The sequence below is a fragment of the Notothenia rossii genome (genome assembly GCF_949606895.1).
Source record: "Notothenia rossii genome assembly, chromosome: 6".
NCBI classification, from domain to species: domain Eukaryota; kingdom Metazoa; phylum Chordata; class Actinopteri; order Perciformes; family Nototheniidae; genus Notothenia; species Notothenia rossii.
In genome coordinates, this window is record NC_136909.1 from 62,935,922 (window position 1) to 62,960,534 (window position 24,613).

At 40.9% G+C, this 24,613-nt stretch overlaps 2 long non-coding RNA genes across 3 annotated transcripts in view; one reads left to right on the forward strand and one right to left on the reverse strand.

Moving 5' to 3' along the window:
- Positions 1-6,915, forward strand: part of LOC307044898 — a 32,887-nt gene extending 25,972 nt beyond the window's left edge. The window contains exons 2-3 of the long non-coding RNA XR_013809733.1: positions 888-992; positions 2,266-6,915. This is a non-coding gene — a long non-coding RNA (uncharacterized lncRNA). The remainder of the gene's footprint in view (positions 1-887; positions 993-2,265) is intronic.
- LOC307044897 lies at positions 844-9,659 on the reverse strand. Of its 2 annotated transcripts, none has more exons than XR_013809731.1 (5): positions 9,477-9,659; positions 8,469-8,643; positions 8,212-8,291; positions 7,696-8,018; positions 844-964 (listed from the first exon to the last, which is right to left on the reverse strand). It is a non-coding gene; the product is annotated as an uncharacterized lncRNA (long non-coding RNA). The 2 variants fall into 2 exon arrangements; XR_013809732.1 differs by having other exon boundaries at positions 8,469-8,605; positions 9,477-9,656.
- Between the last annotated feature and the right edge of the window lie 14,954 nt (positions 9,660-24,613).

Sequence of the window (24,613 nt, forward strand, 5' to 3'; positions counted from 1 at the left end):
TTGGGTACACAACCCTTAGCAAAAAATCTATAGAATACTATAGAAAAATCTATGGACGAATTATATAGAAATTGTCTGTAGAATACTACAGGATTTTTGCGGATATACTATAGAAATGTTCCTATAGATTCTGGGAAATAATCTATAGCATACTATAGAATAATCTATGGACGAATTCTATAGAAATTGTCTGTAAAATACTACAGGATTTTTGCGGATATACTATAGAAATGTTACTATAGATTCTGGGAAATAATCTATAGAATGATATAGTACTATAGAAAATATATACTGTGTAGATGTTTTTTTGTAGAAAATAATCTATAGAATCCTATAGAAAACCCCATGGATGCTTTCTATAGAACTTTTCTGTAGAATACCATTCTGTAGAATACTATATAATGTGTGCCCTATATTCTATAGAATCTTTGGACATTTCTATAGAACTTCTTTGAAGAATACTATAGAATGTTTGCAGATATTCTATAGAATTTACCTATGGATTTTACTATAGATTCTGCAAAATAATGAAGAATAAAAAGTAAAGTGCTAACACTTGCTCAAGTTTGTAAAATAACAATTTTATTTTGGAAGCAAGTGCTGTAAACAGCTCAAACAGTTTAAATCATTTCAAACTTTAGCTTGAATTGTTTGTTTAGATTTAATGTTTAAAGACAGTATGTAATGTTAAACCTATAGAAGTACAATCTAAACACAACATTTAATGATTCATTTTTTGTAGAATTACAGTACAGACCTTAAATGAAACACAAATGTTAAAATATGTAAACTACTGTGTGTGTGTGTGTGTGTGTGTGTGTGTGTGTGTGTGTGTGTGTGTGTTGTGTGTGTGTGTGTGTGTGTGTGTGTGTGTGTGTGTGTTTCAGATTATATGAATGACAGTCAATCACCGGACAACAATCCTCCTCCGAATTGGCAGTAATCAGCTCGATCCTTGGTGCATCTGGGGTGGAACAAAAAACAGGGAAAAGGTAACTATGATTCACTGGAAAGTCCTTAAAAGCAGGATAACCATTTCTTGAAACAAACTTAATTGAAATAGTCTGTATTGATATTTGCCACTATTACACATTTGGGAAATGTGAACACAGAGTACTGTCAGCTTTGAGAGTGCGAGTTGTTAAATGTTTAGCTATAAAATGCCCCGTCAGAAAAATTTGAATCACCAACAGAAGGAATATATGGATTCACAACTCTGGACACCAAGCCCCAAGGACTTTGGCTGGATTCGAAATGACACACCTATTCAGGGTTCTTACACCTTTTCCAAAGTCAAATTCAAGCACTTTTCAAGGTGCATTTTCAAGGTGCATTTTCAAGCATCTTACAGCTGTTGTAAATTACATATTTATATACACATACTCATACTCAAATAATTATTTCCCTACCTCACATTAAATCAGATGTTCTTTATTCTATAAACTATAAACAACCAATTTCATAATAGCATTCTACACGAGGATGAAAAATGTAAGAAAAGAAAACTAAGTTTAATATTTCAAAATGAGTGACCTGAGCGTTCTGTAAGTAGACTGGTTATCCCATATAACCTGGCTGAGCCGATATAAAACAATCAGCCAAATAACTTTTCAATACATTATTGATTACTATTGTTCAGGTACTTTTAGGTTGGCAGTAAACATAAGTCAGAGGTACATGGTGTACTTTTCCTCCACTACATGTATTTAACACCTTTAGTTACTTTACAGATGTGAATGATGTGAAATATCATCGAGTGTTAAATCAGACTTTAGTTCCGCCTGGAGTAAATCCACAAGCTACCCTGCAGTATACAAAGTCATTCAAACTAGCTGCACCTTTACCAGCTTTGAGAACACTTTCACGATCAATCATTATAAAACATATCATATATATTATTTTGAAAAGGACCAATCTGCACAATGACTACTTTTACTGTCGTTACTTTCACTATATTTAGATGATAATACTTTTATACTTTTACTTGAGGATCATTTTTGAATGCAGGACTTTTACTGTAACAGAGTATTCCTACACTCTGGTACTTCTACTTTTACTCAAGTACAACATCTGAGTAATGAAGCTCAGCGCAAGTTCAGGCAGGAAGACCTATCACTTCGTATTGCACGTCATGGCAATACTCGCTCCCTTCACTAAATGATAGGGAGCGCCACTCCTCAAGCTAGCCTATCACTTCCCTCCATTCACAAGCCTAATTATCGCACCTGTTAATCCCTCTATATATGCTCTCCCCTTTTCCATCAGCTGTCTTCCAGATGTCAACACGCAACCAGCAGCAGGGCTTCGTCCCAGCTCCAGGTATATATTCATCAGTTCCGCAGTCTTGCGGATTAGGCTACAGGCGGCGTTCCCCAGTTGGCTAGCGGTTCTAGCCGGCCACCCCGCAAACCCGGACGCGGAAGGAAAAGACAAGGACATCGGGCTCCACAGAAGTTCCTCCGGCTTAATGGAAAGGGGCTACTTCAGGCAAACAATTGACGCACGCCTTCAGTCGACAGAGAGCATCACTGGCATCAGGGCCGCTCTAATGCGGCGCTTCCGGCTTCACGCGGAACGGGCCCTCATTGCTCGCGAAGCTTCATCCATTTCTGGCTTCAAATACAACCCCTCTTGCAGGCAGGCAGGGCTTAAGCTACATCCCATCAAAGCTACTTCTCCTCCCGGCTCAGTAGCCAGTACTGGACACTAAGTGCGTCATAGACGGCTAGCAGGTTCAGTGCACAGCAGGCTTGCCTCCTTTCCCTGCGCCTCACCGCTAAAACAGGCAAGAGAAGAGGAAAAAGAGAGGAAGAAAAGAAAACAGAGAGAAGAAGAAGAGCAAAGAAGAAGGTCGAGGAAGAGAAAAGCAAAAGAAGAGAAGAACGAAGAAAAAAGGAGAGAGAAAAAGAAAAGAACGGAAGAAAGAGAAAAGAGAGGAGGAAAGAGAAGAAGAATAAGGAGAGAGAAAAAGAGAGAAGTTCGTTTATGCATTGTTGCCTTTAGTTCAGGGTTAAGGTGAGTTTCAGGCAGCTTCGGGTGTAACTCGTTACAGCATGGAGTTATGCAGTTCGGGTAACTACTACCCTTCACATGCTCAGTAAGTACCGCAGTTTCAAGCTTCAACACAGCCACGGATGCTGCCCATCCGTGGTTTTTTGGGGGGGGGTTTCTTTCAGGGAGAAATAAGTTCATGTAAGAGGATAGAAGACAGTCTAATCACCCAACCAGCACATCAGCATCCACGTCTCACCGTGGCGTAATTAAACTGCTAATTAAGCTAGTCCTATATCAGGGCTCGACAGTAACGGTTGCCAGGTTGCCATTGGCAACCATTCAGAAAAATGTCAACCAATTCTTGGACTTTGGTTGCCATCAGTGGCAACCAGTTTTTAACATAAGAAATAAGGACAGCAAAACGTGCACCCCAAAATAGATAAATGTTCATATTTGTTTTAAGAGTGATATTTAATTGTTGTGACCAGTCGGAACCTGATACTTAAATTGCACGTGTATTGGCGTGATTACGGAGCCAGAAAGTGATGCACGTTTACTCGCGTGCGCGGTGCGCCGTGTGTTCGTTTTACAACAAAATGGCGAAGCAAAAATAAGTTGTTTGACTGTGTGGTAAAAGTTCAGCCAACACCTCAACTTCTCAAACGAATGTTCAAAGCGATTCAACTGATGAAGCGTAAGGTAAAACCCGAACAAAAAACAAAAAGGAATGTTTTCCATTCACTTCCGGTAAAATTTCCTTCAAAATAAGAGTCCCGATCTTATTACTACCAAAATAAAAGTGCAAAACGAAACTTTACCATAGAAAAATGGTTGCATTAAATTATAATCACTTCTATATAAAGGTAACACATTTTAAATATAGTTAGACATATTAAAGGTAATTTACAGCATCAATAATTAATATCAAATGTTTAACTGTGAATGGTTTTCATTTATTTAACATTAGAAATGTATTAGTCTGGCCAATCCAAGACTTCAATGCTGAAGGGCCAATGGGTCTATGGTGGGGGTCAGCACAAAGGTCAAGAAAACCCACATTTGAAAGGGAGACAACGGATGATGAAGAAACTAGTGACTTGCTCAATTCATTTGTGAGGGATCTATGAAGAACAGGACAACAGCAGCACTACTGGTATATTGTATACTAGGGGTTTCACAACTACCAATATTTACTAGTCGACACGTTTTTCAAAATAGCAGTCGACTGGTCGACTAGTCGTTACGTCATAAGAAAGACACACAAAGAGAGGTGTACAACTGTATTTTATACTCATACAGTAACATTAAACACTGCATTTTAATTTGTGTTACATGGCTGAGTAAATAACAAACAGTAACTGGACTCACCAAAATCGACAGCAAAAAACTCTTGTTTACATAAATGCCACGTAAATCCAGTGCGCAACAGCGCATTGCGCAACACTTCGCTGTCCTCCACGATAACGTCCACCTTTCCATATTTTTGGTTTGAACACCAACGCATCGACATGTGAGGGAAGGAGGCTTGACTGCTTTCGGGTGACAGTGTTGCCTGCCAGGGAAAAAACCCTCTCACTCGGGGTGCTTGTGGCTGGAATAGCCAGGTAGCTCCTCGAAAGCGGGGGAAGCGGTGCACGTTTTCTGCCCACCACTCCAGTGGATTATCCATTGTAGGGATATGCGGCGTCCACTGGCAGTAATCCCGTAGCTCATCATCCGCATCACTGTTGACCCGTGTTTTCTTGCTGTTCGTTTGCCTCTGTTCAGTGCTGACGCCGGTCCGTTGCTCACGGGTGCTAGCATTACTGCTAGTGCTAGCTGTCGGCAGCGGGTGTTTTCATCTTCAGATGGTTGCGCATAGCAGATGCATTTGTATTGTACTTCAGTACAACTGTACACAACTGACACTTCACTGTGGAGTTGGTTACATCTTCGTTGAAGTACTGCCATACATAAGAATGTTGGACGTGTTTTGGAGCATTTTGCAGCACCTCGTTTACCTCCATTTTTTTCACGACTAGTTGACTAGGGCCTACAGCGCCGACTAGTGGTTAAGGTAGTCGACTAGTCGATTAGTTGGTGAAACCCCTATTGTATACCAGCAATTGAGGGTGGACAAGGTTACTACCGCTTAGGTTCAAATAAGTGCGTTAATTACTTATTGTAAAGCATTTGAACATTCTTGTGTCACATGTTCATTTTTAGTTGATGTATAACTGTATAGCATCTTAATTATTTAAAATATAAGGTATCTAAAAAAGGGCAACTGTATTTTCAGTTTTGGCAACCAAAAGCGGATGCCTGGTTGCCAGCCTGGCAACCACTTTTAAAAGTTAGCGTTGAGCCCTGCCTATATCATGGGTCATGTCTCAGTATTTACCTAAGCAAATATTATTTCATGCTGCTCATATTGCACTCATATATTGGTTTCATGCTCACATGGCTTATGTTAAGCAGGGTATGATATTCATGCATCATTGTACTCAAGCTAACAGCCGCATTACATTGTCTACATCTCCCTCTTCGCCGGGCATCGGCTCGTGCCGGCTATCCAAGATCTCTCCAGCTTACCTATGGTAAACAAGCATATAACTGGTGGTGGTGTCTTAAGAGCATTTCAGGGCTCGTTCAGGATAGGTGCAGCAAACCTGCCGCAATCAAGGTAATTATTCCTCTTCCCTACAACAACCGCTTCTCATCCTACATTCGTCCGAACTTCAGTGCCGTGCTGGCTATCCAAAGGTCTCTCCAACCTTAAAATTGGTACGTATGCATATAACTGGTGGTGGTTCTTAGCATGTCAGCACGTATATTCGCCCCGCTGCTCATGTTTATCCTTGCATGTCTAACCCTGTACGTCCAGGTTGTAACCTTCGGGTCCGTATAAAATGTGTCTCTGTGAAGTCAGGTTGCCCCGTGCGTCCGGGATGCCCTGTACGTCCAGGATGCCCCGTACGTCCGGGATGCCCCGTACCTCCAGGATGCCCTGTATGTCCAGGACGCCCCGTACGTCCGGGATGCCCTGTATGTCCAGGATACCCTGTATGTCCAGGATGCCCTGTACGTCCAGGACGCCCCGTACGTCCGGGATGCCCTGTATGTCCAGGATGCCCTGTATGTCCAGGAAGCCCTGTACGTCCAGGGAGGATGCCTAGGAGGCATCAGTATGTCTAAATCCCCACATGTATTAACCTCTCATTTCATCCATAGATTTCCACTGCATCCCACAAGGTAAGATTTCATCACGTTCAGTACTTCATACTTTCACTTCTTTTGGGGGTTCATCGGAAACGGTTCTTCCCTTCCCGAATGACATCCTACCAAACCTGGGCCTAATCGCCAAACACCATTTCATTCACTTGTTATAAACTGTCATCATTATGTTTCATTTATATAATGTGACCCGATAATAAACATGTATTTCATACATCACGTCTCTCCTGATTAAAATGAAGCTCAGTGCAAGTTCAGGCAGGAAGACCTATCACTTCGTATTGCACGTCATGGCAATACTCGCTCCCTTCACTAAATGATAGGGAGCGCCACTCCTCAAGCTAGCCTATCACTTCCCTCCATTCACAAGCCTAATTATCGCACCTGTTAATCCCTCTATATATGCTCTCCCCTTTTCCATCAGCTGTCTTCCAGGTGTCAACGCGCAACCCTCCTCCACCCCTTCGCCTCCTGCTTCCAACTCAGGGCCAAGCTCAACCTTCTCCCTTCCAACCGGACCTAACCACTTATCACCACCACCAGTGTCTAGACCCGGGGGGGTTCATCGGAAACGGTTCTTCCCTTCCCGAATGACATCCTACCAAACCTGGGCCTAATCGCCAAACACCATTTCATTCACTTGTTATAAACTGTCATCATTATGTTTCATTTATATAATGTGACCCGATAATAAACATGTATTTCATACATCACGTCTCTCCTGATTGAACTTCTACTTTCACTACAAGATCTGAGTACTTATACTTTTACTCAAGTACAATATCTGAGTACTTATTCCACCTCTGGTAGCGTATTAGCCTGAATTGTAGCCGCAAAATCACGCAGAGCTGCATAGAAATAGACTCACAATGGTAACAAGTGGAAAATAATATTTACAAATATGTACAATGATTTTTAGGTAATGTTGACTACTCAAGACACCTGACTTATACATCTTCAAAGGAAGACTGTGTTTATTCTACAATTACATGGGATTAAAGCTAAATGTAGTTTTACTTGTAAAATACTTCAAGATTTTATTTAAAAGCCTGTTTCTAAAAGTATCAACCATAGCGACGCGGTCAAATCCTCTGTTTATAATTTATAAAAACATACTAACAAGCACCTGAGGTGTATTGTGTATTTGTTTCCTGTTAACTACCTGTGCCTTCCCGGTCAACATTGAGCGTTCCCTTATAACTGATTGTAAATCCATAATACATATATTATCACCTAATGTTGTGTTTCAGTGTTTTATCAACTCAAATTATTGTGAATAATACCAGTTTTTAACTTCCATTTGCTATTTATGGCCAGACATTGTCCCATCATGCCCACCCACCAACGCCACCTTGTATATATATATATATATTAGATTATCTGTGCTATTTTTCGCGTATTCCAGCTTTTTCCCCCCAAAGTTAACGGCTAGTCGAAGTTTGAGTATTTATTTGATAGCACTAGTGTGTACATGCGATTTATACTCACATCAGCTTTAAGGGAGATGCCATCCTCCTTGAAGTGGGCAATTCGGCATAGATAATGTGGATGGCCTTGTAGTCAGCAGGGTCCCCCTCTGGCTGCTGCCCTCTGGCTGCTGCCAGCTGGCAGAGGTGTAACCGAGGCATAGATCACCACAGTATCATCCGTCTGAGAACATAATAAAGCTTTAGACAGTGGATAGCATGGGGATGACATAGTTGTGCTGTATACTCATACTGCAAAAGCTTCCCTTATATCAGCTTTTGGAGCAGTCTCATGTTGACTGAGTGGTTGATGGAGGCATAGGTGATGATGTCATCAGGTTCATCCTGCAGGTGTGGAAGGTAGGATTATAGAAACGTTAAAAACAGGTCATCTGTATTGTTACTCTAATCAGTTGAAACTTAACATTTATTTACTTGATCTTGCATACTCATTGAGGAATATTTCATGTTCTACTGGAGTTACTAATATGAAATGACTGATATTATTTGACTGATATGACTGGTACTTTTCTCTAACCTTGTCTGTGCTGGTTGGTGGGTCGGGCTGGTTTCCTCTGGTGTTGGTAACATTGCCTGCACTGTAAAAAAATACTTTAACTGAAATAAAGTGAATAAGCCATTAATTTACGGGAATTGTCCTTAAAGATTTTACAGGAAAACACCGTAATTTTACACACACACACACACACACACACACACACACACACACACACACACACACACACACACACACACACACACAATTATGTTAGACACAAGTTAGTTATTACTCACATATCAAAGTATTTTCATCTGCAAGATGGAAGAATAGCTGGGTGCTGCCTGGAGAGACTGATGAGGGACACAGGCTGGCTTCAGCAGCTTTCCACACAAAGCCATCACATCTTCTCTTCCATAGTCCTCACTTTCCACTGGTCAAAGAGTGAACATCACAGCCTTTATGTTAACCCTTTGTTACACAACATAAAACCAACATGTGTCAAAAGTGACCCGAATTAGATTTAATTGTAAATATCTTTGCAATAAATTACTTTAACCATTCAGGATTCCAGATATTCCTCAATTAACCTGTTTTGGATCAACACCAATTCAAATTTTTCCCTTTCTTACTTTTTGAATAAAAATCATGTTTTTATCACTACACTTCTAAGGCACAACATGGGTCAAACATTACACGTATTATTTTGCTATGTTATTTCATGCATGGCTGAGTGTTGCTTTACTATACATTCTCAAAAATAATTAATTTTAGCAGTGATTTGGACCAAGCATGTATGATGTAGTAATACAAAAATTACAAACATTAGCTAGTCATGTTAGCTTGTAATATATAGATCAGAGCTAACTAGCAAGTTAGCCGAACGTTAGCGGTTAGCTTTTTATGCTATGCTAGCTGTTGGCTACTGAACATTAACAAACTAGATTCCGCTGTAAGAAAGCTGTGAAACTTTACATTAAACTTGGACAACACTGTGACACCCCGCTGCATGTTTATGTGTAATTCTCCCGTGTTGGAGACGAGAGGGTGAGGGGGCAGCACTGCAAGCTGTAAGCTAATGTTAGCAGCCACCTGTTAAGCTAGGTTTCCCGCGCAACATCTTGCAAGAAACAGCATCTCAGGGCTTCTTAACATTTAACAACCTATTAATGATGCATACCAACTTAACGGGAAGAAACTCAGCTAACTAGAAGAAGAAACGTAACCTTAAATAAAAAATAAAACATTCACAAACTAAGGATTATCTAAATTCATGTTTCACCCCGTACAGTTGCAGAACTAACCAGATCTCAAGTCTTCTGTTCTTTGTTGACGTCCCAATGCTCATATTTAACGTGTAAAACGATCCCGATATTAATCCATAAACTCCTGCAGCAAACATACAGACAGACAGCTGTAGCTCTAGCAGGAGGAGACCGGAGGAGACCCGCTCAAACTGAAGGTGGATGTTTTAAATGTGAACGAGAGGCGCGGACAGTTCTCATTGGCAGGTTTCTTCGATGACGTTTATATTAACCAATCAGGAGTGTTGTGGACTCATTCCAAACATGCCTGACTTGTCTGCCGTGTTCTGGCTGAATTCTATTTCAAGTGCCGTAGCTCTGTCGGCCAGAATCCGAAAACCATCCATTATACTGTAAAACTAAGGTTTATTACTGTATATTGACCAATGGAAAAAAAAACACAGCAACAGAACACAAATAAAACCACTTTCTATGCTTTTTATTTTATTTAATGATATTGTCAACTGTAGATGTTTACAATATAGTAAGTTAGGAATTTAATGAAAACATATTTATTTACTTTTGTTTCAACATTGGACATTTTGTGTTTGTGGTGGATTCAATCGAATATTGAGAAAATGATTTATGTAAAAATGTTTTACTTACATTTTACGTTTTTTTTATTTTACGCTTTTTTTTACAGTTTTATGTTTACCTTAAAATTACAAAGAAATATCTTAAAGTCTTATAATAGTAATACACTTTTATATTACGAGTTACATATTTAATTACGGATAATACTTTTTATTTTACGTACATCTGCATGCATTTTCTGAAAGTGCAAAAATACTGTAAATGATTACGTTAATCTACTGCATTTCACATTGCTAACGTTTGCAACTAGGCAATAAAAGACTAGCCAGCTAGCTATAGGCTATATATATATATATATATATATATATATATATATATATATATATATATATATATATATAGCTATGCTGACGACACTTATCCACACACACACCCACCAGACACACACACACACACACCCCCCCCACACACACACACACACACACACACACACACCCCCACCCCCCCCCCCCCACACACACACACACACACACACACACACACACACACACACACACACACACACACACACACACACACACACACACACACACACACACACACACACACACACACACACACACACACACACACAGACCAGACCAGACACACGCACACACCGCAAGTTAGAACTGGGTCCGAACGTGTGTAGTATTATTAAAACAAAACACACACATTCTCTCTCTCCCGCTTTCACACCAACCACACTGATATCAGTGGGCTACCTTATTTAGCTTGCTGGCTAATTGCTAATGTTACTCAATCTCAATATATATATAGCTATACTAACATAACGTTGTGGGCCAGAACAAGCGCTATAGCTAGCGAGTAATCTAATATAATTAAAACATAACGGTTCAAATAATTAGCGATATAGCGACATTATAGATCAATCTTACTGAGGTCACATTTACTGCAACTTACAAAGCAGAAGTGCCCTTCCCTGTAACACGCTAATCAATAACGCCACCTATCTTGTGCTGTTGCTTTTTGTTCAACACATATATTGTATTTGAGCTAGCTGAGAGTTATTATGATACTCTATATCCATACATTCATAAAATATGCCACATACCTGAGATGTGCTCCTTATTCCGGTCATTGCAGACTAATGCAGTTAACGTCAGCTCCCTCTCTGGTACCGGTCCGTTCGCGCTTAATTTCAAAATTCCAATGTAGCATATCCCACAGTGCAGCGTGGTGGCCAACTGCCAACTGTCAACAGTGTACAGATATTGTACAGGGTGAACCTTTCATTGTAATACAGGCATTAATAGTGACTCTACTGTTTTGTTTGTTTGTATATCCCCATGTAAGCAACAATTAAGTCCGTTCAAAATTGTGCAAATATATGGATATCCATTATTTGGTATAATAGCCAACTACCGGTATATCTGCTGTATAGAATAGTATTTATTTGGTATAATTCTGGTTCTGTAGAATGATATAAAAAATCTACAGATTATTAAATGTGTTTCATAAAATGTTGTGGATCACTGTTTTTCTCAATAGAATTCTAAAGAATACTGTATCATAGAAACTTGTTTAGATAGGTTACATAATTTAATTGGGCACATAATCCAGTATACAGTTGTAAAGATTTCAAAGGGATCTACCCGTACAGCTTTTGCAAAGCAGCTCAGTTCCACAAAATGATGTAGATTACAATGATGTTCTCTATTCCAATTTAAAGACGAGCTTTATATCATTCTACACAATTCTATAGAATTTAGTAGGTTGCACCAGAGAGAAAATGTCATGCATGTTTTCTTTGAATGCTATAGATTTCTATAGATTTCTATAGATATGTCATGAGTCGGTTCTGTCCTATAGAATTCTTTAGATTGTTATAGTTTTAATTATAGAAGTTTATAGAAAAGTACACATTTATAGTATTCTACAGAATGATCTAGAGCAGGGGTTTTCAAAGTGTGGGTAGGTGAGCCTCCCCTCAGAGAACATAAGAACAGCCGCGCCCCCCCTCCCAATTATTATTGCTGTTATTATTATTATTATTATTGTTGTTGTTGCTATAATGCAGGGGTATTCAATTGCATTTCAAAGAAGTCCAGTAAGAGAAAATGTAATTAAATGCTCTGTTTTCGCTGTCTACCTTCCGCCATTTGAAATTACTCCGACTGTTTCTCTCCTCTTGTCGTGTCTCTGTGTGTGTTTGAATCTATCGTGCTGACTGCACCGATTTGATTGGCTGAGTAGCATCACCTCCTTAAAACATTAAACAATAACTTTTTTAAACCTTTTCATTTTTATGTTTTAAACATATTGTATAAAACTCCCCCACTACTTGGACTATTCCTTGCACCCCTCTAGAATAAGCCCGAATGGTCTCAACCATATTGCATCAGCAACGTGCACTTGTTATTATAACAAGATCGCAAGGACGCTGGTAGCGATTGGAAAATCAAGTGTTGTTCAGTTTGTGTGTGGAACATGCGTGTCCGTGCATGAACATATACCACACTCAATTACAATTGCATGTTCAATTCACTACCCTGGAAGTTAATACAGTTGTTAAAGGTGGAACAGCCTGTGGACAGCCGTTCTTCCTTGCATGTCAGTCGCAGACACCTTCTTACAGAGGACAGGCACATCTAGCTGAAGCACGACCCGTATATTTCCGCACGCCGTGTTCTCAAGACATATTTTTTTTTAACATTTTCATCATGGTGGATAAATCCTTATATGCTCCCGGTAACACACTGAACGTCAACTTTGCCTCCTTATTACACTCACCCCTACTTTAGTGGGAACAATGAGTCTGCGTCTTTGATGCACACAGGAATAAACGCAGATCATCCTCTGGCTGCAGCCTTGACCGGTACTTGCTTTTGATCAAAGTCAATGCGGAAAACCTGCACTCACACAGGTAGGTGGAGGTGAAGGTAATGAGCACTTTTACAGCCTGTTTGGCGAGGTGGGGGAACTCGGTCTCCACAGACAGCCACAAGTGGGCAAGTGTCACTTTACTCGTCTTTTTCTCGTTCTTTTGTGTCTCACGCTGCGCCTCCCCTGAAGCTCTCTGGCGCCCCCCAGGGGAGGCGCGCCTCACACTTTAAAAACCGCTGATCTAGAGGTTTCTACAGATTTCTATAGATTTCTATAGATATGTCATGAGTCGGTTCTGTCCTATAGAATTCTTTAGATTGTTATAGTTTTAATTATAGAAGTTTATAGAAAAGTACAAATTTATAGTATTCTACAGAATGATCTAGAGATTTCTATAGTATTCTATATAATTCTTTAGCATGGCGACTATGTTCTATAACATGCTATAGATTTCTACAAGATTCTTGTATTTCTACAAGATTCTATAGGATTTTATAGATTTTTTTGCTAAGGGAACCTGTAAATATTCATTGTTGTTTTTGTATTTATGATGTTTAAAACAAACAAGGTATATCTACCACGACTGTGTAAATGGGTAAACGTTTTTCTGGCTGCTAAGCCATTGACACATTGCTAACAGGGCTAACTAAGTTGCTAGCGTTTCCATATATCAACTCCAATGTCAGCAGATGCCTTACATGTATCTCATAGCAGGAGAATGTCTGCATTCACACACAACATACTCATAGACAGTATACTCCGGGTGATTTACCGTACGGTCAGTACATTATAGTTGGCGTTCCTGGCGTGTGAGCTACCGTTCATAGCGTGTATGCTACATAGCTAAACAAGAAGGCTACCTAGAGCTGGACATGCTAGGGAACACATTGTTTTCATGCCAGCTACAATGAATGACCGAACGTAGCAGACTACCCGTATAAGATTGAAATTGTAAACATGTTGTTGCTAGCCTAGACTAGCTGTTGTTCATAGTAGGTTCGCATATTACACTGAATAACTAGCAAATGTAGGTTAGCATTTTAGCTGGCAAGCTAACTGTGTTGATTAGATAGATAGATACACACTCCTACCACAACAACTACATAGCGAGCCGAAAAAAGAACTGTTGGACATGGGCGGAGCCTCTCTGATGGTTGACTAATGAGAGCACAATGGGCTCACAGGGAGGGGGGGGGGGCAAGAGCTCCAACGAGCCGTTTAGGACAGAGAGTGAATACACATACTTTACAGAGATGCTGTTTGCGAAACCAATGTGAGTTTGGAAAATTGCACAGTATTTTTCTATTTTAGGATACCTCAACAATGGAATTATGATCAGTGGAAATGGCCATGACATGTTACCTTTAAGCCCCGAGCATGTTTTTCAGGTCTCAGACTCGAAAATGACATTCAGAACAAATGACCATATCTTCCCTTCTAAAACGGTTAAATTAATAATCTTTTTTCTCAAAGCAAGGTTACGCCTGTGAGTTGGATGTAGAAGTGTAAGAATCAATATAGATGTTTTTATTTTAAACTAAATTCAGATTGAACAAAAAAAATTAACTTATTTTTTCCGTCCAAAAAAAACAAATTACTTAGTGAAAACCACTCTTGAATAATGGGATGGTAGACTAAAAGCTTTAAGAATCCAAACTACAACATATAATAAGTACTTGTATCAAGATTGATGCAAAACAAGTGAAATTGTACCTTTTTAGTGAGATTTAGCAACAAAAAAAACACTTCTGGGGTCATTTGGGTGGATTTGACCTATCTCTGGCCCCCCTTGCTCGATTTTGCTGATTGACATCTCTTTCTAAGCATCAGAGCCAATGGAATCGAGGGGAACTCCCACATACTCCTTATTTGGTAATGTGTGTGTGAGACTGACGTATAGCCAAAACCAGAAGCTACGATAACTCTGGTGGCTACCATTAGCAGCTAACTTTTACTCTCCGATTTTTACATAAAAATGGAATTATGGATTATAAATGAAAAAAAAGTATTCCACAGAAACATTATCAACCTATGGATTAACCGATTCAGCCGCGTTTTTTTCGTTTTAATGCCATTGAACAAGTCTTTTGATCAGATTGACAGCTACGGTGAGACGATCTCCCGTAAAAGCTCCGTAAAGGTACGTGTTGTGATGTCTGTGTTTGCTTCCCCTGTCGCGAGTTTGGATAACTCAGTGATGATATATATACCTTAATAATCTGTGGAACCTCAGCTTTAATCGGATGTATGTGCAGCTATAAGTAATAAGGGTATCTTTTATCTTGAGTTCTGTGCCAAAGGGCGTTAGCATTTTTCGCTCGGGGGTCATTTAGATGCTTCTTACGAGACTTGTATTTTGTTTTGGTAAAAATGGTTTGTATCGTCAGTTAGCTGAGAATCTTCTTATTAATCTTTCTAGAAGTCAGACCTAGAGACAGCTTCACTCTGGTGCAAAACTGCGTGCGCAAAGCCCACACCTTTTTGTTTTAGACTGTGTGTGAGTGGGGAGATTCCCCTTCGATTCTATTGGCTGTAACGGTCAGAAAGAGATGTCAATCACCAAAATCGACCAATGGGTTCGAGGGAAACGGTAAAACCCCCATTTCCACCCAAATCACCTTAGAGGTGGAGTTTTTTTTGTTAAATCTCTCTAAAAAGGTCAAATGTCACTTGTTTTGCATCAATCTTGATACAGGGTACTTATTATATGTTGTACTTTGGATTCCTAAAGCTTTTAGTCTACCTTACCATCATCCAAGGGTAGTTTTCACTATAAGTAAAACATAATTCTCCACCGTCCACAAGCTCCTCAAACCCCGTGCTGACACCCTCTCTTTCTCCACTTCCACTCTATGCAGTTCATTCCTCCAGTTTTTCTCTGACAAAATCACTGCCATTAATCACTCCCTATCCGCTGCATCTGACACACAAACATCTCCCCCAACATCCACCGCCACAATTCCTCCCTCCATCTCACTTGACCTCCCGAGCCCTCCTCCCCACGGCATTCTCTCCCAGTTCACTCTGGTTACCCCCCCTGAAATACTCCAACTGATCAGCTCCTCCAAACCCACAACCTGCTCGCTTGACCCTCTACCCACCCCTCTTCTGAAGTCCTGCCTCCCCGTCCTCTGCCCCTACCTTGTCAACCTTTTCAACTCCTCCCTGTCCCAAGGAACCGTGCCTTCAAAACTGCTGCTGTCACTCCCATCCTCAAGAAACCCGGTCTGGATCCCTCCTCCCTCAGTAATTACCGCCCCATCTCCAACCTCCCCTTTCTCTCAAAAACAATAGAACGCATCATCTCCAAGCAACTCCATCGCCATCTCCAAACAAATGAACTTTTTGAACCCCTTCAGTCTGGTTTTCATCCTCACCACAGCACAGAAACGGCACTCGTCAAAGTCCTCAATGACCTCCTCACCTCTGCTGACACCGGTTCCCTCAACATCCTCATCCTCCTTGACAGCCTTCGATACCGTGAGCCACACCATCCTGCTTACCCGACTCCGGGATATCGGTATCGATGGGAATGCACTCAGGTGGCTCCAGTCCTACCTCTCCGACAGATCCCACTTCATCTCCCTCAACAATCACTCCTCTACCACAGCTTCAGTCACCCAAGGTGTTCCCCAAGGTTCAGTACTCGGCCCCCTCCTCTTCATCATCTACATCCTCCCCCTTGGTCAGATTCTCCGCCATCACAAACTGGACTTTCACTGCTATGCTGACGACACACAGATCTACCTCAGCACCAAATCCCCCCACAACCCCCCTCTCACACACATCGAATCCTGTCTGACTGCAATAAAATCCTGGATGCAACCCAACTTCCTCAAACTCAACAGCAATACAACTGAACTCCTCCTCATCGGCTCCAAATCCACCCTCAGCAAAAACCCCAACCTGACACTCACCATCGATGGCACCCCTGTTTCCCCCTCCACCCAGGCATGCAACCTTGGCGTTATATTCGACCCCACCCTCTCCCTCGACCCCCACATCCGCCAAGTTGTAAAAACCTCATTTTTCCACCTCCGCAATATCGCCAAACTCCGTCCCTCTCTCACCCGCCCCGCAGCTGAGCGACTCATTCACGCCTTCATCTCCTCCCGCCTTGACTATTGCAACTCACTCCTCTTCGGCATCAGCACAACATCCCTCAACAGACTCCAGCGTGTCCAGAACGCAGCCGCCAGACTCCTCACCCACACCAAATCATGGCATCACATCACCCCGGTCCTCAAAGAACTCCACTGGCTCCCCGTCTCACACCGCATTCACTACAAACTCCTGGTCCTCACCTATAAAGCCCTCCACCATCTGCCCCCCCCCCCTACCTCACTGACCTCCTCATCCTCTACCAACCACCCCGGTCCCTCAGATCCACCTCTGCCGGTTTGCTCTCAATCCCCAAGGCCAAACTCCGGAGCTTCGGGGACAGAGCCTTCTCTGTGGCAGCCCCGAAGCTCTGGAACTCCCTCCCCCAAGACCTCCGTGAGTCTGATTCCCTCACCCTGTTCCAGTCCCGTCTCAAAACCCACCTCTTCAACTCTGCTTATCCTTAAACCCGCCCCTCCCCCCTCTGAACCAACATCCTCCTGACTGCTTTTCTGTTTTAGTTTAGTTTTTGTTTGTGTTCTTGTTTTGTTTGTCGACCTTACTCGTAATGTAAAGCGTCTTTGGGTCTAGAAAAGCGCTATATAAATCCCATTTATTATTATTATTATTATTATAATGTTTGGACGGACACTATAATTTACAGTTTTTTACTATGTTCAATCTGAATTTTCTTTAAAATAAAAAAACATCTATATTGATTTGGACTTTTCTACATCCAACTCACAGGTTGATCATTACTTTGAGAAAAAAGATTATTAATGTAACCCTTTTAGAAGGGAACATATGGTAATTTGTTCTGGCAATGTTATTTTCGAGCCTGAGACCTGAAAAGCAGGCTCAGGGCTAAATTGGTTAATCCAATGTGTCTGTGTCACTTTTAAATCATACTGATAATCCATCTTCATATTTACTAGTTTGAGCCTAGTTTTCAGTTTTCAGTTTTCAGAGAGTAACATAGCTTTCGACTGCGTGCGCGTCACTCTCACTCGTCATTGGTAACGTTTGTGTGTGTATGTGGAACTTCCCCTTCGATTCTATTGGCTCTAACGATTAAAAAGAGGTGTCAATCACCAAAATTGACCAATGGGTTCAAGAGAAACGAATACACCCAAATGACCCCAAAGGTGTTTTTTTGTTGCGAAACCTCTCTAAAAAGGTCAAATGTCACTTGTTTTGCATCAATCTTGATAAAGGGTAATTATTAAATGTTATAAAACGGACACGTCAAATCAAGCAATCTGATTGGTTCTTAGCCGTGATATAATCAGCGTATACCACGGGTAGAATTATTGTTACTTTTCACAACAACTCAGTATCCCTCCGCATCTGAGAACAACTGTATACAGTTGGGCTGAAAAGCTTGCTTTTCAAACTGGGACATGAAAACAGCGGAGAAGTAATGGGGCAGAAACCCTCCTTTTTAAGCAGCGGTCCAGACATAGACATCAAACGGCAAAACATATTTAGTTGCCAGTTACTTTGGCATTAGGGCAGGGATATCTAGATACTTTCGAAGGTTTGACATAATGAATTGTGCTATTTTTAAAGCAAACAACAATGTTTTCAAATCTTGAATCAAAAAGGTCAGCAAACTGAAGTATTATTTGAATTATTTGAAGGATTAAAGTAACGTGTTATGGCAGGAAAGTTCAATCTGGTATATTCATTTTAATGTCACCTTATATAGAATGTGTGTTAAACTTGTGATTTCTGCATTGAGTGACTTCTGCCTAGCAGATACCAAGAAGAGGCCCCTAGGGTCTCTCTGTTAATTATCAATAGTCCTTGCAATCAACAGGGGAATTCCCGGATACATTTTCAGATATAAGGCAGTTAAAGTCTTGTAGAATTAATGTTTATCTCCTACACATCCTGCAGGCCTTGAGACTTGGGTCACCCAGCAGTAAATGAGATAAAGGTCCTTTTGAGCTTATCAATAAAATGTATTCATTCCTAGTGAGCTGACTTTGGGGTGAAGGGAAGTTCAGGGAAGCCATTAAGCCACAAGAACAATTAACTTAGGTTGGTTGGGTGATTCGGGGACTGTCATGGGACGATGGCGTTTGGATATTTAAAAATATGGCTTTCATAGAGAAAAACAGGTGGCTGTTGTGTGATAAGATACATGATACGATGTTTGTGTGTGTTGAAGATGTTTAGGGGGAATGAATATGTGTCCTGTCAAAGAGTCCTCTGTCATGACGCCAAATCATTGATTGGGGGATCTGCCTAAGGGCAGAGGGACAGAAACACACACACACACACACACACACACACACACACACACACACACACACACACACACACACACATACACTGTGAAGCAAACGATGGAATCAACAACTGCTGACTTACTACCTGGGATCCCGCCCAGAAGGGAAACCGACCAATGGAACACTGCCAACTCACTGTCTAGCTCGCTCAGAAGGGAACTCTGTGTATAAATGTTGTGATCATTTTGAAGATCGGCGCTCTTGTTTTTGACTTGCCGTTCCTGAGACGTGTCTCACACGGTGGTAGAACCTGAGCCCGGAGTACTCTGCAGAGTGCTTCGTGATTAGGTGATTGGGTGAAGTATTTGTATGTTTTGCCATTAAAGCAGATTATTGTTTAACCCTTATCCTGGCTGCTTTGAATTTTTCCTTCTTTTGAGAACCCGCTCATATAAGAACGGCGCGGAGCAGAGATTCTGCCCCAACAAAACACGCTATCGACCAATCAGATTGCTTGATTTGACTTGTCCGTTTTATAAATATTATTACATTTTGTCCGTTACGAAACAAACTTACAAAGCTTAAGATGGAAACATTTAAGGTTAACTTCGACCTCCGGGGTGGTCTTACTATGGAGGAGTGGATTGAGCAGTGCCTATCTCCAGAAAAAAAAGCACCTAAACGACGACATGCAGAATTACGTGAAGAGCAGGTAGACAAGTACCACCATTCAAAAGCTTTCTGATGCGGGTCTTGAAACAAAGCAGAGAAATTATGACCGTTAGTGGCCACAGGCGCGAAAGCTCTCTCAAGAGCTATTGGAAGCCGAATTTCGGGGACCGGAGAAAGTGGAGCAATATTCTTGCCACGCCAAGCAACAGCCTAGAACAACCTCAACCTATAAAAGTAACCTTGTAAGCCATTCTACTGATGCTGGACAGTTTTTCAGTGGGTGCACAATAAATGGCAAAATACAAATGAATGTAAACAAATAGCGAAAGAATCGGTCTAATATGTTCGCTAGCTGTTAGTGTTGTTGCATAGCAACCACCTCGCACTATGTTGTGTGCAGAAGGCAACGGAGGGGCTATTTTATTTTGAACATCATTATTTACTCATAAAAACTATTTAAATTAGAGTGTGTATTTTTCTTTCATATTGCCACACTTGGTAACCGTTTTATAAAAGCATTATTATAGTTTGGATTCCTAAAGCTTGTAGTCTACTATCCCATCATTCAAGGGTGGTTTTCACTACTTTTGGACGGACACTATAATTTTTTTTTTTTTACTATATTCAATCTGAATTTACTTTGAAATAAACAAATTCTATATTGATTCTGACTTTTCTACATCCATCTCACAGGTTTATCATTGCTTTGAGAACAAATATTATGAATTTACCCCATTTAGAAGTGAAGTTAGAGTCATTTGTTCTGGGAATGTCATTTTCGAGCCTGAGGCCTGAAAAACAGGCTTGGGGCTTAACAGGTTAAACCTTACAGGTAAGGCAAGGCAAGTTTATTTATATAGCACCTTTCAACACAAGGAAATTCAAGGTGCTTTACAAAAATGAAAGACATTCAGACAAAGGCATTTAAAAAGAGAAAAAATACATGAATAAAAAGTACATGAATAAAAAGTTACAGTGCATTTTAAGATATGATCAGTTCCAGTGGCAGCCGGCACATAGGGGCGCTAGGGGCGCCGCCCCCCCTCTTCCCACATGTTTGATTGTCATTCAAAATTAAAAATAAATAAAAAAATATATTTCCCAAAAATATATATTTTTTATTTTTTTATTTTTATTTTTAAAGAACAAGGTAAATATTATATAGTTGGTATCAGTAAAATGTATAATCTACAATAAAATCTTGTTTAAAATTGTTTTACGATGTCTAAAGTTACTGATAAGTCACATGTTTCCTGGCTGGCCGCAGCGTGTATCATTACCCTCTCTCGTCCGGGCGGTAGAAAGGAGCCCTCAGCCAGAGCAGCAGCAGCCAACAAGTTGAATGTTGCTATCTGTAAACTATGCCGCCGAAACATAATTTCAGCCAATCAGCATCGTCAGATCTGATGCTCAAAGGGCGCCCTTTCAGCGCCCTGGCCTGTGTGTCTGTGAGTTGTTTGGACTCGTATCCAAGGTGACGCTACAGTAGTTGTGTGCAGTGTCTCCGGTGCTAGTGGATCGCCGGAGCTGTAGATTAACATTGACATGCTTATTGTAGTTGTAAGGGCAATGCCTCTGGCACCATGGAGCATATGTGTGGGCTGGACCTGTATTTTACAGGAAAGGAGTGATCAGAGCGTCGAGTTGTCGATTCTTGTTCAGTTTTCATCTTCCTCACCCTCTCAGACTTTGAGTTGCGCGCGTGCTGCTAAAGAGACGCGCTACCATGGAAACCAAACAATGGTGTAGCTGTATTAAAGTCCGAGCGGAAACAGTCGTGAGTAAATCTGATTTTGTCAGAAATCGGGAAAATCGGGAGGGTTGGCAAGTATGACACACACACACACACACACACACACACACACACACACACACACACACACACACACACACACACACACGACACACACACACACACACACACACACACACACACACACACACACACACACACACACACACACACACACACACACACGCACACAATGTTCGTATTTAGTCTCCTGATTTAAAATGCCCTAGTATGGTTTTGTCACCATTTCCATAGCCCCACCAAAAATATTTTCCACCAGCCGCCACTGATCAGTTCAATTAAAAGCAGCGGCAAAAAGATAAGTCTTCAGCCTGGATTTAAAAGTAGTAAGAGTTGCAGCGGACTTGCAGGTTTCTGGGAGTTTGTTCCAGATATTTGGGGCATAATATAGGCCCTCCAGAAAAACGCGATTCTGCGATCGCAGAATTTACCGCATAATCAGCAAAATGGCGCAGATTTTTAAAAGGCCGCATATTTATCAAAAGGCCGCATAATCCCCGCATTTTTCTACACAAAGTTGAGAGAAAAAAAAGTTAGCTCGTCTTGACGTGATGTCATCAGCTCGCGCATCACAGAATGTAAACAACAATGTATAGAGTGAACGTGTGGAGCTCACACGATAGAGAAAACACCAAGATGAAAAAATCTAATCCATCTCATTTACCGACGAAAAGTGGGGGGAAACTATTCTGCACCCCGTGAAACTATTCTGCACCCCGTGCAACTGTGTGTTGGAGCATAAGAGAAAATCGACGGTGACGACCCACTTTGATTCATTCAAACATTCGAAAATGCTTTCTGCTGCTGCGGACAAGAAAGCCAAGCAACTCACGTTCAGCGAGGCATCAACCTCCAAAACCCTTTCGAGGGCTACAAGAAACTAAGTGAGTAGCATACAAGATTGAAGCTGGTCAGATAACGAACGAGTAAATGAAAACAGAATGAGGCGGAGAAGTGTGTGTGTGTGTGTGTGGGGGGTGTGTGTGAGATTAAAATAGCCCAATTGCTTTTACAATAAATAAATATTGAATGTGTTTAATTGAATAGTAAAGGGGTCTCTCACACACAGGTTGTGTGTGAGAGAGAATAAATAAGACAGCCCAATATTTCAAAAAATTGTTATTCTTTTTTCCTGCATATTTAGCATATTTCGCAACTTTCCGCATATTTCGCAACTTCCCGCAATTTCACCGCATAAAATCACATAAAAACCCTGCATGTTTAATCGCATAATCAAGGATTTTAGCCCGCATAATCAAGGAATTTAGCCCGCATAATCAAGGATTTTTGCCCGCGTTTTTCTGGAGGGTCTAATAATAACTGAACGCTGCTTCTGAATCTATTCTTTGACACACAGGAAGCCAGTGTAAAGACTTCAGAACAGGAGTGATGTGATCCACTTTCTTCGTGTTAGTGAGGACTCGAGCAGCAGCGTTCTGAATTAGCTGCAGCTTTCTAACAGATCTTTTAGTGAGACCTGTAAAGACACCTTTACAGTAGTCCAGTGTACTGAAGATAAAAGCATGGACAAGTTTTTTCAAATCCTGCTGTGACATTAGTCTTTTAATCCTAGATATGTTCTTTAGGTGATAGTAGGCTGATTTAGTAATTGTTTTAATGTGACTGTTGAAACTCAGGTCAGAGTGACCATGACTATTCTTTCTTTATCTGTTGTTTTGAACATTGCATACTGAAGCTCAGCGCTAACTTTTATACGTTCTGCCTTGGCTCCAAAAACCATCACCTCAGTGTTGTCTTTGTTTAATTGGAGAAAGTTCTGACACATCCAGTCATTGATTTGTTCAATGCACTTACTCAGTGTTTGAATTGGAGAATAGTCTCCTGGTGAAATTGTTATGTAAATGTGTGTGTCATCCGCATAGCTATGGTAACTTATTTTGTTGTTTTTCATCATCTGAGCCAGTGGTAGCATGTAGATGTTAAAGAGAAGAGGCCCCAAGATGAGAGAGAGAGAGAGACACTGAGCTGCACCATGCAGCGATCAGCTGATACGGAGAATCCGCCTCCTGTCCCCACAACTCTTATTATTCCCGGGACCGGACAATTGTTATTTGTTCTTACTCGCCCGCCCCGTCTAACAGTAGGCTACAGAAAGCGGCGAGATGCATTTCCTTAGGAATCGACAAGCAGAACCGAAACTAACATTTATGGGCAAAAAAAGTCACTTGTCCGTCGGACACGTCAATGGAAAGATGTATTTCTCCGAAATTATAAATAACATGTTCCGGACGATCAGACGTGTGCTTTTTTGCACACTGCATGTAACCGCTCGCATAAAGTTAGCTGAAATTAACAAGCTAGATTTCACTTTTTCACGTTATTTTTTTCTCACACTGCGCCTCCCTTGAAGCTCTCTGGCGCCCACCAAGGGAGGCGCGCCTCACACTTTGGAAGGGCCTGTGGAAAAACGATTAGTTAGTAGACCCCCGATTGTACAACTAGACCAGGAGTCTGCAACCTTTTTGATGAAAAGAGCCATTTTGCCCCCTTTTCCAACAATTTGTTTTGTCTGGAGCCGCAAAACATATTTGATAGCTTATAAAGTTGTATTTATTGTTATATCATAAACAAAACTACCGTTTTTTTGCATTTATTATTTATTATATTATAAAACTGTTAACCTCTAATAATAAGCAAATAACTCTGATAAGGAGAATACACAAAAATATACAGGCCTACTTTAAAATAAATTAAACACAGCACTTGGGTAGTCCTCTGCACATTAGAAGGAAAAAAAAATACAATTAAAATTGACCCACTTTGAAATAAATAAAAAATATAGCTGCACCTTAAAAAGAGTTGACTGATTGAATTATGACTGAAGATCGTCAGCTCTCTTCCTCTTCCGTTTTATCCTCAATACGTATAAAGGCTGC